Consider the following 16,200-nt stretch of genomic DNA (forward strand, 5'->3'; position numbering starts at 1 on the left):
AAATTAGAATTTTTTTAAGAAATACCGCAAATCAAATGTAGAAACCTACAAATCTGCTAACACAAATTCAAAACCTAAATGCTTTGCACTAATGGAAACCTAAAAGCAAACAAAAAAATATTACAGAAAACAGACCAGACAGTACACTTACAAGCTCAATGAAACTCCCAAAACTTCTTTTGTGTGTGGTACGATTTAAAACAAGCTGGCACACACAATCCAGGATTTGAAGGACAGTCAGGACAGTGCATACGAGACTCCCTCCGCACTTCTCTTCACCAACAGACTCTACATCTTTTAGTGGGATTGTCTTTTGCAGTTGTGGGAGGAATGTATTCTGGAAAGTGGCGATCTTTCAGTCTAGCCACTTCCTCCACCACTCCAAATCTTGGCACACTTGCCTGTTCCACTAGTACAAGGCTGCCTATTATAGTCTCCTGAAACTTAACAAAAGGCATCTTTGACTCAGGACAAGATTTCTGGAAAACAACAAAAGCATTAAAGGATGCCAAGTGGAAAAGATGGATAGCCAACTTCTTGTACCAAACGTAAGCCTTTCGAAGAGCAGCATAAGGTTCCAACCTCTGATCTACTCTGTCAACACCACCCATGTGCCTATTATAGTCTAAAATGCACACAGGTTTACGCACTTCAGCAGTCTCACCCCGAACTGGCAGAGCTTCAGTGCTTTCGTCATGGATAGTAGTCAGCATGTAAACATCTCTCCTGTCTGAAAACTTCACAGCTAGAAGCTTCCCACATCGCAATGCAGTAGACTGTCCCCGCACAAGCCTTTTGCAAACAAGTTCTATTGGAAAACCTTTCCGGTTACTGCGCATCATGCCACATGCAACAGTGCCCACTTTGGCCAACTCCTTGAACAAACGCACACTAGTGTAGAAGTTATCTACATATAAATGGTGGCCTTTGTTAAATAATCGTCTACCTAGTTCCCACACAATTTTCTCAGTCACTCCAAAAGTGGACGGACAAGCAGAAGTGTTAATGCTGGAATCCTTACCGGTGTACACCCTGAAATTATAAACATATCCAGTCTCACTGTCACACAGCATATACAGTTTGATGCCATAGCGTGCCCTCTTACTAGGAATGTATTGCCTAAAAACCAAGCGGCCCTTGAACAATACCAAAGACTCGTCCACAGCTATTTCTCTTCCAGGTGCAAACATCTCAGGAAAACGATCAACAAAGTGATCAAGGACAGGCCGAATCTTAAAAAGACGGTCACAATCAGGGTGATCGCGTGGCAACGCTAAATCATTATCAACAAAATGCATCATGCGAAGAAGAAGCATATATCGATCACGAGTCATAACTGCTGGAAATATAGATGTTGCCATCAAGGGACTAGTGGACCAATAAGAAGACATTGATGGCTTCCTTAGCAAGCCCATCAAAAAAGTTAATCCCAAAAACTTCTTCATCTCTTCAACATATGTGGGAGACCAATGGGTAGCTCTGGAATGGGGCTTAAGGCTGGCACTGTGGTCCCTCAAATACTGCTCTGCATACAAATTAGTTTGCTCCACAATCTCCTGCAAAAACTCATCGTCAAAAAACAACTGAAAATATTGAATTGGCAAAAAATTGTCAGTATCCACTCTACACCCTGGAACACCAGTGAAGTCTGGCAATTCCGGCTGCACCATGCCAGGGGCAACCCAGACGTCATCACTAACATGAGGAGAAGAAGCCACCCTAGCCTGCAGGCCAGATGCCTCTTGCTGCACTACATCAACGGGAACACTAGCATCCCCAGATGCCTCTTGCCTCACTACACCAACAGGAATACTAGCATCCCCAGATACATTTTGCATCTCTTCACCAACAGGAGAACTCACATCCCCAGCTGCCTCTTGCATCTCAACATCAACAGAAGAACTCGCATCCCCAGATGCCACTTGCTGCTCAACAACAACAGAAAGACTAGCAGCACCAGATGCCTCATGCTGCTCTACAACAGGAAGACTAGCAGCACCAGATAACCTTTGGCGCACCACAGCAATGTGAAACCTTTTGGGCGCAGCCTTTACCACACTTGCCTGTTCCTGACGTGAAAAAAAGGGAAACCTTGAGGACCTAGGCTGCCGCTCACATGGCTCTTGCCTCTCTACCGGCACATCAATGTCCCTCTCTACCACAGGCACTTCATCAGCACTAGAAGAAGAATCATCATCCGATGATACCATGCGAAGAGAAAACTCACTGCCTGAATCTTCTGCACCTACCTCATGCTCCGAATCGGAGTCAGTGTCTGGACCATGGTCAGAGGAAGACTCAAAAAGCAAACTAACAACCTGCTTAGCAGTAATCCTGCGAGCAGCCATTATCCTTACAAATCAAGAAGACTACACACACAAGTGAACAACAACCTACACTGTGCAAAGGAAGAAGTAAACAAGGTAGAGTCTTCACACAAAAATCAATACACTCAAAAACAATTCAAATCTAACCAAATATAAGAAGACTCACCAGCACCTACTCTGCTGAAACACAGCAAAAAGAAAGGAAATCCCACTGGAAAGAAAAAAAAAAGTATAGATTAGACAAAGTACACATCAAGCAGCAATACAAAAAAAAAAGTCAACAATCAAGAAACACAAAGCCACACACACAGCAATAACTTCACTTTTCATAACAACACATTTATCTAGGAAAAATAGTACAAAAAACATTTACTTACCAAGCACATGCAACTACACAAGCTGCAAAACCAGCATTAACCGAACCACAACCTACACCAATACAAACAGCAAAAGCCTGGATCAAAAACAAAGAAGAAAAAAAATAATTTAATACTACATTTCACAAACAACATAACAAATGAATAAACAATACACAAATTTACCCCCAAAATCACATCCACACAGATGGGCCATCAAAAAGGGCAAAACGGACAAAAGTACGGGTTGATTTGCCCACCGGGAGGGGAGGCCAGAAAATCTAAATTTAAAATCCGACCCACCTGAAAGCGACCCTTGCACAATGGGTCACTTCCTACAATCTAAAATAAAATCCCTGGTGCTAGTGGGGGCATTTCCACCGCACAATCGCAATGCTGTGCGCGACCGTGAGCCAGAAATGCCCTGCAAAGAGACATCAGAAGAGAGGAAAATCACTTACCTCTCCCCTGATGCCTCTTTGCAAACCCCCCCAAATATCTCAAAACCAACCTAACACCTCCAGGCGCAGGAAGCAAATGGCTTCCCGACCGCCTGGGAATCCCTGAAGATGTTGGCGCGTGCTGTGCGCGCTGACATCATCAGGGATTCTCATGGGGAGGGGGACAACAGAATTACTGTGGTTCACTGCGATGCTGGACAGAGGCACTTGCATCCTTGATTTTCACAAGCGCAATCCTAAAACAGTTCCTATAACCAGGAGCTTCTTTCTCCCCATCTGCTGCTCTCAACAGTCTCTGACCATTTATACACATAAGAGGCATGTGAACTCACACAGAAGATCCCCGTTTGGCAACGCCCACCAACTAGCGGAGTGCACCATCTTTCCTAAATTTACCCACTATGATGGACAGCTCACTCAAGGGACCTGTGCACACATTGGTGCGATGGCATAGTAACACACACGGACACTGGAGACAAAGCAAGCGCTCGAGTTGCAGCACAAATTCAGGAAAACATTCATCAGCCCAAAAACATTTGTGACCTTCCCACTATGATTCACAGCTCACACAAGGGACCCCTGCGCACATCTGTGCAATTGCATAGTAACGCACACATGGACACTGGAGACAAAGATGGGGCTCGAGTTGCAGCACAAACTCAGGAAAGCAATCATCAGCCCAAAAACATTTGTGAACTTCCCACTATGATGAACAAATGGTCTCTGCTTCCAGATACCTAAGAGCCTTGCTAGTTTATTCAGATACCAACCAACACACACTGGGGTCGATTGTGAAAATATGGTATTGTGTACAAAAAAGGGGAGAAATGCTCCTCTTTTAGGTGTCCCCTCACTCACCAGGGTTGACCCACGGTGACATGCTTCATCATTGGGGCCATCCCAGTCCTCTACGGGCTGGGGCGTGCTGCGACTTGCGAAAGTTACGTAGGAGCACTTTATTAGACTATGTGTGGTGCATGTGTATTTGAGGAGTGGACTATGTGATGTGTGAAATACCTGCCCAGTAGGTTTACAATAAACTTTATTCTTGCCTCTAGGTGGTAATAAACGGGGTGCAAAGATAGGCTGCCCTAAACGTAATGTGTCCAGATGTACCTATCAACTCCTATCGTCGACATGTTTCGTGCATACCCCAAACACTATGATGGACAGCTCACACAAGGGACCCCTGCGCACATCTGTGCAATTGCATAGTAACGCACACATGGACACTGGAGACAAAGATGGCGCTCGAGTTGCGGCACAAACTCAGGAAAACAATCATCAACACAAAAAAATTTGTGAGCTTCCCACTATGATGGACAGCTCACTCAAGGGACCCCTGCGCACATTTGTGCAGTTGCATAGTAACACACCCATGGTCAATGGAGACAAAGATGGCGCTAGAGTTGCAGCACAAATTCAGGTAACAATCAACAGCCCAAAAACATTTGTGAGCTTCCCACTATGATGGACAGCTCACTCAAGGGACCCCTTCGCACATGGCATAGTAACACACACATGGTCACTGGAGACAAAGCATGTGTTTGAAAAGCAGCACACAAAAAAAAAACATTCATCAGGCCAAAAACACTAGTGAGCTTTGCCTAGGCAGCACAGGTGTGTTTTTTAGCCACTTCAGAAACACACATCATTATAAGTAATGAAGGACAGAGGCACTTGCATCCTTCATTACAATGAGCACTATTATTTTACTTTATAAATGACCCCCATCAGCATTTTTGTAGAAAAAACGGCCTTTCAACAACATTGCAGCCAAGAGAAGACTTCATAGATAATGTTCCCCCAACAAGGGGAGCGACCCTTCCCCAAGGGGCCGCTCCCCGAACTACGAAATTGATCATCAATCAAAAAAAAAACAAAATCCCTAACATTCCTGCTGCACGATCGCACGATCGTGCAGCAGGAAACCTCTAAAATGCCACCGAGGGAAAGGAAAAGCCTTTCCTTTCCCTCCTTAGAAGTAATACTGCAATCTCCCCCGCCCCAGCCGCAAAACTAACCTGTTTGCAATCCGACGCGCAGGAAGCAAATGGCTTCCCTGCGCGTCGGTAAACAAATGGAGCCTCCGGTGACGTCAGCGCGCCTCGCGCGCTGACGTCATTGATGACGCGGGCGGGGAGGGCGGGGGGAGGCAGGGGAAGGTCTTCCCCTGCCATCCCCGCAGAAACTAAAACAAATCGGGCTGACTCGGGGGGAGCGCTGGCGCTTCCCCCGAGGGTGGGGCTCATGACGAGCTGGGCTCGTCATGAGCGTGCGAGGAGGCTACGCCATGACGAGCCCAGCTCGTCATCAGCCCCGAAGGGGTTAAATACTCCATCCAATTTCATTTCATCCTCCCACTCCTTCAAGGTGAATGTTCCTGACCCACACTGCACAGCATCTTGTACCAATGCCACAGCTTCCTCCGCTTCCTGATCCCTAACAGCTACCCCGTAAACCTCCTCCCACTTCAGGGGTAGTCTCGATAGGCAATCTGCCTGCACATTTCTCCACCCTTGCACAAACCCCACAACATACGAGTATTCTTTGGGCAGGGGCCCCCTCCCAGGCCTAGTTAAATCTTGGGGGGCTGTGCATGTGGATTGGACAAAATATGGGGGGGATGGCTAAGCTCTCTATCACTACTATTAATATCTGTGGGTTGAACGATAAGTTTAAAAGGTGAAGGGTACAAGAAGACCTTACATTTTTAAGAGTGCATGCTTACTGCTTGCAAGAGAGCCATATTGCCCACTGTGATAGTGCTATGCCGAGCGCTTTAGGGTTGAATGTAGTCTGTCATACAGCTCAGGACTAAAGGGGTGGCCATCTTAGTTAAAGGAATTCTGGTGTCCCTAGTCGTAAGGCTTCAGATAGTTATGGGAGATGGGCAGTTGTTGGGTGTAAAGCTGGGAGGGGTCTCTTTACGCTGTGCTCGATACACGCTCCAGTCGTAGATTACCCTAGACTGCCTAATTTTTTAGCAACCAAATTACCATTGTGGCCTGCCCCGTATATATTATGTGGGGACTTCAATTTAATGGTTCAAAGGGGCCTGGGGGCAATGAAGCGTGTCATGCTGGGCACAAATCACAATCATTTAGATCTTTCAGGAATCTAGTAGACAACATTGGCCTAATTAATGTCTGGTCCAGCCTGAAGGCCCCTGATGCTGGGTATACTTACTATTCAGACGCTTATGGCAATATTGCAAGGTTGGATTATTTCTTGGTCTCACCATTGATTGTTAGGGGCGCTCCGGTGAAACTTTTTCCAAGATTAATGCTGGAGCATAACCCCATCGTCTTGGAACTTCCACTTGATGGACTGAGAAGTGAGCCCAGAAGATTGACATTTGAGAGGGCTCTTTTGTCGGACTCAGAGTACATAAGGCATGTCATGGTAATGGGCTGGATTTCACAGTTTTTGGAATTTGAAAAAGGTCTCCCAGAATGGTATGGGGCGTTTTCAAGGCTGGTATAAGAGGGGAACCCCTTAGGTTCAGTATCTGCAAACAGATGCAGGGTATGGGGCAGATCAAAGAACTTTATCAAAAGCTTGGTGTTTTGGAGGCAGAATTGGTTGTAGCTGTGGCCTCCGGGAAAGATCTTTTTCCCGTGCTGAACCTGATATCTTTAATTAAGGCATGCTTGAACGAATTTACGGCTGAGAAGATCACTGAAAATTCGTGGCCAGAGATCAGGAGTGCTCTGAATATAATGAATGGGTGGGGCCTCTATTAGCAGTGAGGTTGAGGCAAAATCTGGTGACTGGGCATATTAGTCAGATTAGGAATATGCAAATTAGATTGGTAACGGATCCTACTCAAGCTAGAGAAGCATTCTGTGAATTTTAAGTGGACCTTTATAAAGCCTCCCCACTGTATGCCTTGAGGATTGAGAGCTATATCTGAATCCAGTGTTGTTTGCTAAAGCAACCCAGGCGGAGAGGTTATTTTTAGGGGCAGATATCTCATTAGAAGTATTCCAGGTGGCTCTCCAGGCTCTTCCATCTGGGAAGGCAGTGGGTACAGATTCTATATCAATGGATGTTATAAGGTTTTTTCTGTAGCACTACTTCAGAAAATGCTGTAGCTTTTTAAGCAAGTTAGAAATGGGGCAAATCCCCCTGGATCCTGCGGTACAGCAAATGTAATATATATTTTTTAAAGGTAAGAATCCCGCGGATTTGGGTTCTTATAGACTAATTATATTGTTAACCAGTGATGTTAAACTCTATTCTAAAATCTTTTCCAGCAGGCTGGGCGATATGATACACAGGCTAGTCTCTGTTAGACCGCATGGGTTTATCCCATGGAGATGGACCTTGGATCATATATGGTGGGTAATATCACTGTTTGATGCTATGGAGGTTCGACAGGAACCCATGGGGACGGCCCTATTGGAGGCTGTGAAGACCTTAGACAGGGTGTTGTGGGAGTACCTCTGGAAGGTAATTGAGGCTAGTAGCTTGCGTGGGCCTTTCACCCAGGCAATCCGGATGATGTACTTTAGCCCCGCGGCTCGATTACAGATAATGGGAGTTGAGTGGGATTCCCTTCCGATAGAAAGGGGAACGAGGCACAGCTGTCCGGCCTCCCTTTTGTTATTCACTTTAAATATTGATCCCCTCCTTAGGAGACTCGTAGCCTCTCGGGACATTCTGTCATCAGTCTGCAGGGTTGGGATACGAAAATACTGGCCTATGCAGATGAGGTGGCAATAGTCACCAGTGATCCAGATGGGGTTGTCCGTGCCAGCTAGAGTTTTATATAGCGCAAACTAGACCTGAGACATCGGGTATCAGAGCGCTTTACATGAGCACCAGTTTCGTTACAGACAAACACATTCATTTTTGTTAGGCACAGGGAGATTAAGTGATTTGCCCAGAATCACAGGATGTTTGAGCATCGTTGCCAAGACTCGAACCCGGTTCCCCAGGTCCGAGGTCGACTGTCACAAGGCTACATCCTCTCCCTCAACTTACTCAAGTTTCTTGCTAAATAAAGCAAAAACGCAGTTAGTCATAAACAGATATGCACCGGATAATGATAGTCACGTAGTTGAGGAGGCTACCTATCTGGAAGTTAGTATCACAGCTAATTTGGAGCTTACCCCTAATATTGAAAAAAATAAGGAGGATTTTAGTAGATGGGATAATTTAAATGTCTCAATAATGGGAAGAAGTAACCTTGTTAAAATGATATTCCTTTCAAAATTATTGTATGTTTTTTGTACGATCCCACTGGAGATTGGTAATGTGTTGTTTAAAATAATTGAAAGAACGGTTGCTAGATTTATTTGGGGATATGGGAAGACTAGGAGGACAAATACATTTCTGTGCTTACCCATAGACAGGGAGGGCTGGGCGCTCCTCAAACTTACATCATATTATCTAGCGGCAGCTCTGCAGTTTTAATAACCTTTATTCAAAAATAAGGAAATTGAAGTTGGTAATGCAGCTTTTGTTCCTTCGATTTATGAGTTATTGATTGGGGCAGCAGCCAGAAGATGTCTGCTGAAGATTGTTGAGCCGAGTTACTGTAAAAAGATACGGTTTAAGAGTCTGATGGCGGCATTTCGGAACTGGACGGGCATACGAAAAATACTAGGGGTTGGCTGGTTTAGCTGGTACACTACGCTGCTTCGGAACAATCAACTACCCGGAATATTCCATGACAACTGCTTAGCCAATGGGAACAAAGGGGGTTTGGTAAGATCGGAGATCTGCTCACGGGGAATCATATGACATCATTTGAAGAGGTTATGGGAAGATTTAATATTGGGACCCAGGAGTTTTTTTTATTTCTACCACTGAAGGATTTCCTTTTGAGAAAGGTTGGGGGTTTATCAGGCTTTTCAGGGATCCCCATGATAGAGACTTTAACAAAGGATACTAGCTACTCAATCTCTCAAATATATGGGTACCTGTTGGAGGGGGTACCATATGATTTCGGAAAACAGGATGAAAAATCGCAGGCGAGGTTAGACTCTGAGGAATCTTTTATTTTTGTTTTAAAACATTGAAGCTGTGTGGGTCCATTTTTTGCTCATCAAACCTGCCAATGCAACACTATAAAACAATTTTGAATTATATACCACACCCGCAAAAATTGCTAATTGGGGAGGATTGGCTGGTACCCGCTGTCCTAAGTGTCGCGTCCTCAGAGCAGACCTGGTCAACATGTTCTCTTCTTGCCTTTGCTTAAAGCCAGTCAGTTCAGAAATTGCAGGCTTTTTAGGTGAGGCCCTCAAGGTAAATGTTTCCATGTCACCGCAGTTTATGTTATTGGGTGTTGATGAATCAAATATAGGTGTGGGTTGAATAATTTCTTTTAGCAATGGCGATTTTAAGGCTTTGTATTGTTTCTGCCTGGCTCAGTCCTTCACTTCCGATATTTCAGCAATGGAAGGGCCACTTTTTATATGTTTACAATCTAGACAAGCATTTGCAATGCAATAGGTCTCGCATTAGGAAAGTTTGAGCTATTGGTCTTGTAAATGACACATTTTTTATTTATGTGTTTGTTTTGAAAATAGCGAAATTAATAGCTTTGTCATGTTCAATGCCAATACTTTTATCTTTTGTAATTGTGACACCTATAGGCATTTGTAATGCAACATGTTTTGTATTTACGTGACTTAGATGTATTGATATTACAAATAACAATGGCTTTTAATTTTTTTAAATAATTAATACTTAAATAAAAGTTATTGTAACTTATAATGGCAATATCTTAAACTTTTGTAAATAACTTTTGTGAAGAATATGTTCAGTGTATTTTATTGTGATGAAAATCCAAGAACAGAAGTGAAATATTACCAACTTTTTGTGACATTTGTAATAAAGCTTGAAACATTGAGAGAACATATCTGAACCAGTTGTTGTTGAATGGTTGCACAGATTGATACTGTGGTGGCGCTGAGTGATGGTGTGGCGTTTAGTGATGTTATGGTGCCCCTGAGTGATGCTGTGGTGCCCCTGAGTGATGCTGTGGTGCCCCTGAGTGATGCTGTGGTGCCCCTGAGTGATGCTGTGGTGGTGCCATAGATTGAGTGAGGGCGATAGATAGGGTCAGGGCGATAGATAGGGTCAGGGCGATAGATAGGGTCAGGGCGATAGATAGGGTCAGGGCGATAGATAGGGTCAGGGCGATAGATAGGGTCAGGGCGATAGATAGATGTGTGCGGTTGTGTGTGTGCGGTTGTATGTGTGCGGTTGTATGTGTGTGGTTGTATGTGTGTGGTTGTATGTGTGTGGTTGTATGTGTGTGGTTGGGTGTGTGGTTGGGCGTGGTTGTGTGCGTGGTTGTGTGCGTGGTTGTGTGCGTGGTTGTGTGCGTGGTTGTGTGCGTGGTTGTGTGCGTGGTTGTGTGTGTGTGCGTGGTTGTATGTGTGTGAGGGTGTGAGTGAGGGTGTGTGATGGTGAGGTGTGAGGGTGGGTGAGGATGAGGCTGTGAGGGTGTGTGATGGTGAGGTGTGAGGGTGAGTGAGGATGAGGGTGTGAGGGGGTGTAAAGGTGAGTGTGTGTGGGGGTGTGATGGTGTGAGTGAGGGTGTGAGGATGTGAGGGTGTGTGATGGTGAGGAGGTGTGATGGTGAGGAGGTGTGATGGTGAGGAGGTGTGATGGTGAGGAGGTGTGAGGGTGAGGAGGTGTGAGGGTGAGGAGGTGTGAGGGTGAGGAGGTGTGAGGGTGAGGAGGTGTGAGGGTGAGGAGGTGTGAGGGTGAGGAGGTGTGAGGGTGAGGAGGTGTGAGGGTGAGGTGTGAGGGTGAGGAGGGGTGAGGGTGAGGAGGGGTGAGGAGGTGTGAGGGTGAGTGAGGTGTGAGGGTGAGTGAGGATGAGGGTTTGAGGGTGAGTGAGGATGAGGGGGTGAAGGTGAGTGAGGATGAGGGGGTGAAGGTGAGTGAGGGTGGGTGAGGGTGCGAGGGTGGGTGAGGGTGCGAGGGTGGGTGAGGATGTGAAGGTGTGATGGTGAGGAGGTGTGAGGGTGAGTGTGTGTGAGGGTGTGAAGGTGAGTGAGGGTGGGTGAGGGGTGTGAGGGTGGGTGAGGATGAGGGGTTGAGGGGTGTGAGGGTGGGTGAGGGTGTGAGTGAGGGCGTGAGGATGTGAGGGTGTGTGAAGGTGAGGAGGTGTGATGTGAGTGAGGGTGGGTGAATGAGGGTGTGAGGGTGACGAGGGTGAGTGATGGTGTGTGAGGCGGAGGGTGTGAGGGTGAGGGTGAGTGAGGGTGAGTGAGGGTGTGTGAGGGGTGAAGGTGAGAGGGTGTGAGGGTGAGTGAGGGTGGGAGGGTGAGTGCGGGTGTGTGAGGGTGAGTGCGGGTGTGTGAGGGTGAGTGAGGGTGTAGGAGGATGAGGGGGTGAGGGGTGAAGGTGAGGGGGTGTGAAGGTGAGTGGGGGTGTGAGGGTGATGGGGTGTGAGGGTGAGTGATGGGGGGGTGAGGCTGAGGGTGTGAGGGAGAGTGAGGGGGGGTGAGGGTGAGTGAGGGTGTGTGAGGGTGTAAGGGTGAGTGAGGGGGTGAGGGTGTGAGGGTGAGGGATGGTGTATGAGGATGAGGGGGTGAGGGTGTGTGAGGGTGAGGGGGTGTGAGGGTGTGAAGGTGAGTGAGGGGTGAGGGTGAGTGCGGGTGTGAGGGTTGTGAGGGTGAGGGGTGTGTGAGGATGAGGGGGTGAGGGGTTGTGAAGGTGAGTGATGGTGTGTGAGGGTTGGTGAGGGTGCGAGGATGTGAGGGTATGCGATGGTGAGGAGGTGTGAGGGTGAGTGAGGATGAGGGGGTGAGGGTGTGAGGGTGGGGGGTGTCAAAGTGAGTGAGGGTGTGTGAGGGTGGGTGAGGGGGTGAGGGGGGTGTGATGGTGAGGAGGTGTGAGGGTGAATGAGGATGAGGGGATGAGGGGATGAGGGGGTGAGGGGGTGTTAGGGTGTGAGTGAGGGTAAGGGTGTGTTGGTGAGGGTGTGTTGGTGGGTGAGGATGTGAGGGTGTGTGATGGTAAGGAGGTGTGAGGGTGAGTGAGGATGAGGGTGTGTGAGGGTATGAAGGTGGGTGAGGGTGTGAGTGAGGGTGGGTGAGGGGCGAAGGCGAGTGAGGGGGTGAGGGTGAGTGAGGGTGTGTGAGGATAAGGGTGAGGGGGGTGAGGGGGTGTGACGGTCTGAAGGTGTCTGAAGGTGTGTGAGGGTGTGCGAGGGTGTGTGAGTGAGGATGAGTGAGGATGAGTGAGGGTAGGGTGAGGCGGTGTGAGGGTGAGGAGGTGTGAGGGTGAGGAGGTGTGAGGGTGAGGAGGTGTGAGGGTGAGTGAGGGTGTGAGGCCTGCAGTTTTGGCCTGCAGGTGGCGATAGGCGACCACGTCCCGAAAGAAGGTTCACATCACAGGAGGGGGATAAAAGTTTGCGGCATTTAAAAACTATTGGCTTACATAATGTCATCGACTTTCACTTAAAATAGTCACTCTCAGTGAGAGACGGGTAGATTCCATGTGCGGCAAGAGGGCCTGTAAGCCGACATCACAGGGTGTGGATAGAGGGGAGGGTGTAAGTAGGGAGGGAGAGCGAGAGCAGGGAGATGAGAGAAGAATTGAAGAGAAAGGCAGAGGGGAAAAGAAATTGTATTGAGGCGGTTGATATAAAGCAGAGAAGAGAGAAACAAAGGGGCAATATGTAGGAAAAAAGGCTTCATTTGTGTAGCTTTCGTGAGTGTCTGCCACCAGGACAATTAAATTCACTCAGTGAAGGCGCTGTTTAACAGTGGGCTATACAAAACTAATCTATCAGGTTTTTTTTGCTTAAAGTCCAAAATCATTGTGTTGTTTGAAAGTTTTTTTGTTCAGGCAGTCCTGTATTTTTAGTCATCGCCACTTGTATGTTGGACCGGGGAAACCCATGCTTGAATGGGAACAAAGCTAAGTGCCTACTGTAACGCACAAAGGAATCTATTTCTTATATTCATTTTATTACAACGACATAACTGCCGCCTTCTACTCGCAGTGAAGTGCCTCTCAAAAAGTTTCATACGTTATCAAAATGTCACTCATATAGTGAGATGCGTGATGAGAGATAGCATATGCGGGTATGGGATAAGAGAATCAGTGCATAGGCTAGTAATAGTGTTTATAAAAAAAAAAATTAAAAAGACATTTACCGTAAACCTCTTGTGCTCGTCTGATGGCTCTGATCGTCCAGCGGCTGTTCCAGCGAAAGCAGGCCGGGCTGGGCGGAAGTCAGGCAGCCCTCCTTGAGACAGAGGCGGGGCCTGACCAGAAGCAGGAAGTCGACCGCGACCGGAGCTTCCCAGGAGGCAGGCTGCAATGGCTGGCGCAAGGCTCCGGAGCAGAGAGAGGAGAGCCCTGCGTGCAGCCGGCGTCCGCCCGGGAAGCCAAGGAGCGGAGTGCCAGTGTCCCTGTGCCCGTTGACGCCGGAGGGAGCAGCCCGGAGCGGGACGAGTAGAAGTCCGGGTGAGTGGGGCTCCGTGCTTGCGTGTCTGTGTGTATGCAGGGGGTGCAGGGCGGCAGTGTGTATGTGTGTGTGTGTGTGTGCGCCTGTGTGTGCGTGCGTGCATGCAGAGGGGTGGGGGCCACTCATTTAAATTTAAAAGTAAATATGACGCCAAAATAATAAATAAATAAACCAGCAGCTTGACCCATTTATTCACTGTGATGCTTCCGATAATTAAAAATGTGCCTTTACAAAGAAGTGTTTTAAAAAGAATACCAGCGTGCATGTTCATTACAAGACGGCTAGAAATAATTACTCATGATGTTCAAAGCAAGCCTGTTCATTTCAAGCTACCCTCAGCCAGCCTCGGAAAAAACGAAAGTAATACAAAAGCGAAACTGACACTGCCACTGCAGACAATGCTGCGCGCTCCCGAGGTGAAATCCGGCACTGAAAACGCTTGTAACACTTTGGTGTCCACTCTCCTAAAAACGGATCACATTAGTTGTCGAGCTGACAGCATTCATGCTTCGCATGAATGCTAACGTCAGCTCGACCTAAAAAAGCACTTTATAAACGAAAGGGGAAGAGGGCGAAAACATAAAGGGAGGAGGATCTGGGGGCCTTTCTCGAACTAGGTATCCCAGTATAAGTAGAAAATATCTGCTGAATTATAAAGGATATGGATATATTTGGTTATTCTGACCAAGTTGTTCTGTGTTGATGTCCGTAATTAATTACTTTGTCACGCCTATTATCTGATGAATTCTATTTATGATCTGTCAGATTTATCCTAATCTGATGCATATATGTAATCTTGCTGCTACAGTTTTGCTAATAAAAAGGAGAAAAAAAGGAGTATGTAATGGCTTCCCAATGGTTGTACTCCTGAATATCAACACTACCAATATTGTGGTACAAGAATATATTGAGGACAGAATAACAAGGGACAAAACATCAAATGGTAAGTGCAATTCACTAACTATACATCTACATACCTTTAAGATATATGTAACGCGTAAGTACAAATATGTAGAGTTGTATATATAAAATCTAGACTTATTTACCAGTCGATTTTTTTCTTTTGATATGCTGTCCTCGATATTGTGTCCCATCAACTGTGTGACTTCGTAATTCAGGGTACACACCGTCCTCAAAGTAGTTGTGTATCTGTGGAGAAAGAAATGAGAACCACTACTGAGATGTAGGGAGAACCCTGGAGAAAGAGGAGCGGAGTGCTAAAAGCTTCATGATGGAAACCCGATGCCGTCCACAGCACTCATGTTTCATTTATTTTAAAAAAATGTTTCAGCTCATCAATTTATAGTCTAATAGTTTCAATTAAATAACTGAAAACTCTTTGATACACTAGAGACGTTTTTCTTCTAAAACCCAGATTTTCAGAGGCCTCCAGCAATGACAGAAATGAAAGCATGCATACACAGAAGCCTCCGACTCTCACTTTAGTTCAGGACTCTTTTGGGCTAACTTGTCGATTAGGGACAGATCAAGCAGGTATTATCTGACTTAAGTCATTTGTGTGACAAGTTGAGCACAACCAGCCACCATTATAAGTGTCCCAACTAGGCCATAGCATCCTTATCACTTTTCACTCAAAGATCTGTTTTACTGTTATGCCCTGGCCACTCTCAGTGTCACTTAGTGCGCTTGGTGGCACTGACTGGCCCTCGACTAAGAGGCGATTTACGTTTTTTAACTCAGGCAGTTAATCTACTTTTAAGCTCTGAACCAGTTTTTGTAGCCATTGGAGATAAAGCATAGCTTTCACCTCTTATTTAATTGGACCAGTAATATTCTGGCCTCTACTGAGGTGCTGTATCCCACCATTTTGGTCAGGGATCATAGTCATACTTCTGTGTTTTCAACATCTGCTAGATGGATGTAGATCCTGACCATGTTACTAATCAACATACAGCACTCAAACAAATGTCCAAGTACATAAATGTACGAATAAATAGAAACGACTTTAATGCTGTAATAACGCTTAAGACATCTAAGTTTTGTTTGATTCATAGGAAAACTACTACAATTTCTAATGCGATTACTTTGTTGTAACAACAAAATTTTGTCAACATCTGTCATAAATTCATTTTTAAAGATCCCCAGTGTATTATTCTTGAAAACACGACTACAATAAATTGAAATGTATAAAACAGACATGGTATATAGCGTCTGAGTATATAGAGCCTTAAAAGGAGGTGGAATTAGAGTCCAGCTGCCATAGGTTACTTTTTTATTTGCATATATATATTGTGGTTGATCTGCCTTCTAGTCTCCATTCAACATTTCAAACGCTTATATTTTCTGATTCCCATCTATTACATTTTCTAATACCTGCATGTGTGGATTCAGTTTCTATTAATCCATCCAGTATTACAATATCTAACTGAGATCACAAAGAGGGCATTTCTGGTGACCACTGCGTCCTAATGCCATTGGTGTTATCCTGAAAGGAGTCTACTCTCTGAAATTAAAATCTAAGCACCACGTAGACTGTTACTTACCAATAAAAATGAGACATTTCAGGCAAAAGCTGAAGTTTCAACTGTTTGTTTAGGAGCTAATAAGACTAGCGCCAAAATAAAAGCCAATCATTTTAACATAAACCT

At 45.9% G+C, this 16,200-nt stretch overlaps 1 long non-coding RNA gene across 1 annotated transcript in view; it reads right to left on the reverse strand.

Moving 5' to 3' along the window:
- Positions 1–16,200, reverse strand: part of LOC144782904 (uncharacterized) — a 145,661-nt gene that overhangs the window by 126,896 nt on the left and 2,565 nt on the right. Inside the window, exon 2 of the long non-coding RNA XR_013601307.1 lies at positions 14,638–14,740. This is a non-coding gene — a long non-coding RNA (uncharacterized LOC144782904). The remainder of the gene's footprint in view (positions 1–14,637; positions 14,741–16,200) is intronic.

Source organism: Lissotriton helveticus, chromosome 9, assembly GCF_964261635.1.
Source record: "Lissotriton helveticus chromosome 9, aLisHel1.1, whole genome shotgun sequence".
Lineage (NCBI taxonomy): Eukaryota > Metazoa > Chordata > Amphibia > Caudata > Salamandridae > Lissotriton > Lissotriton helveticus.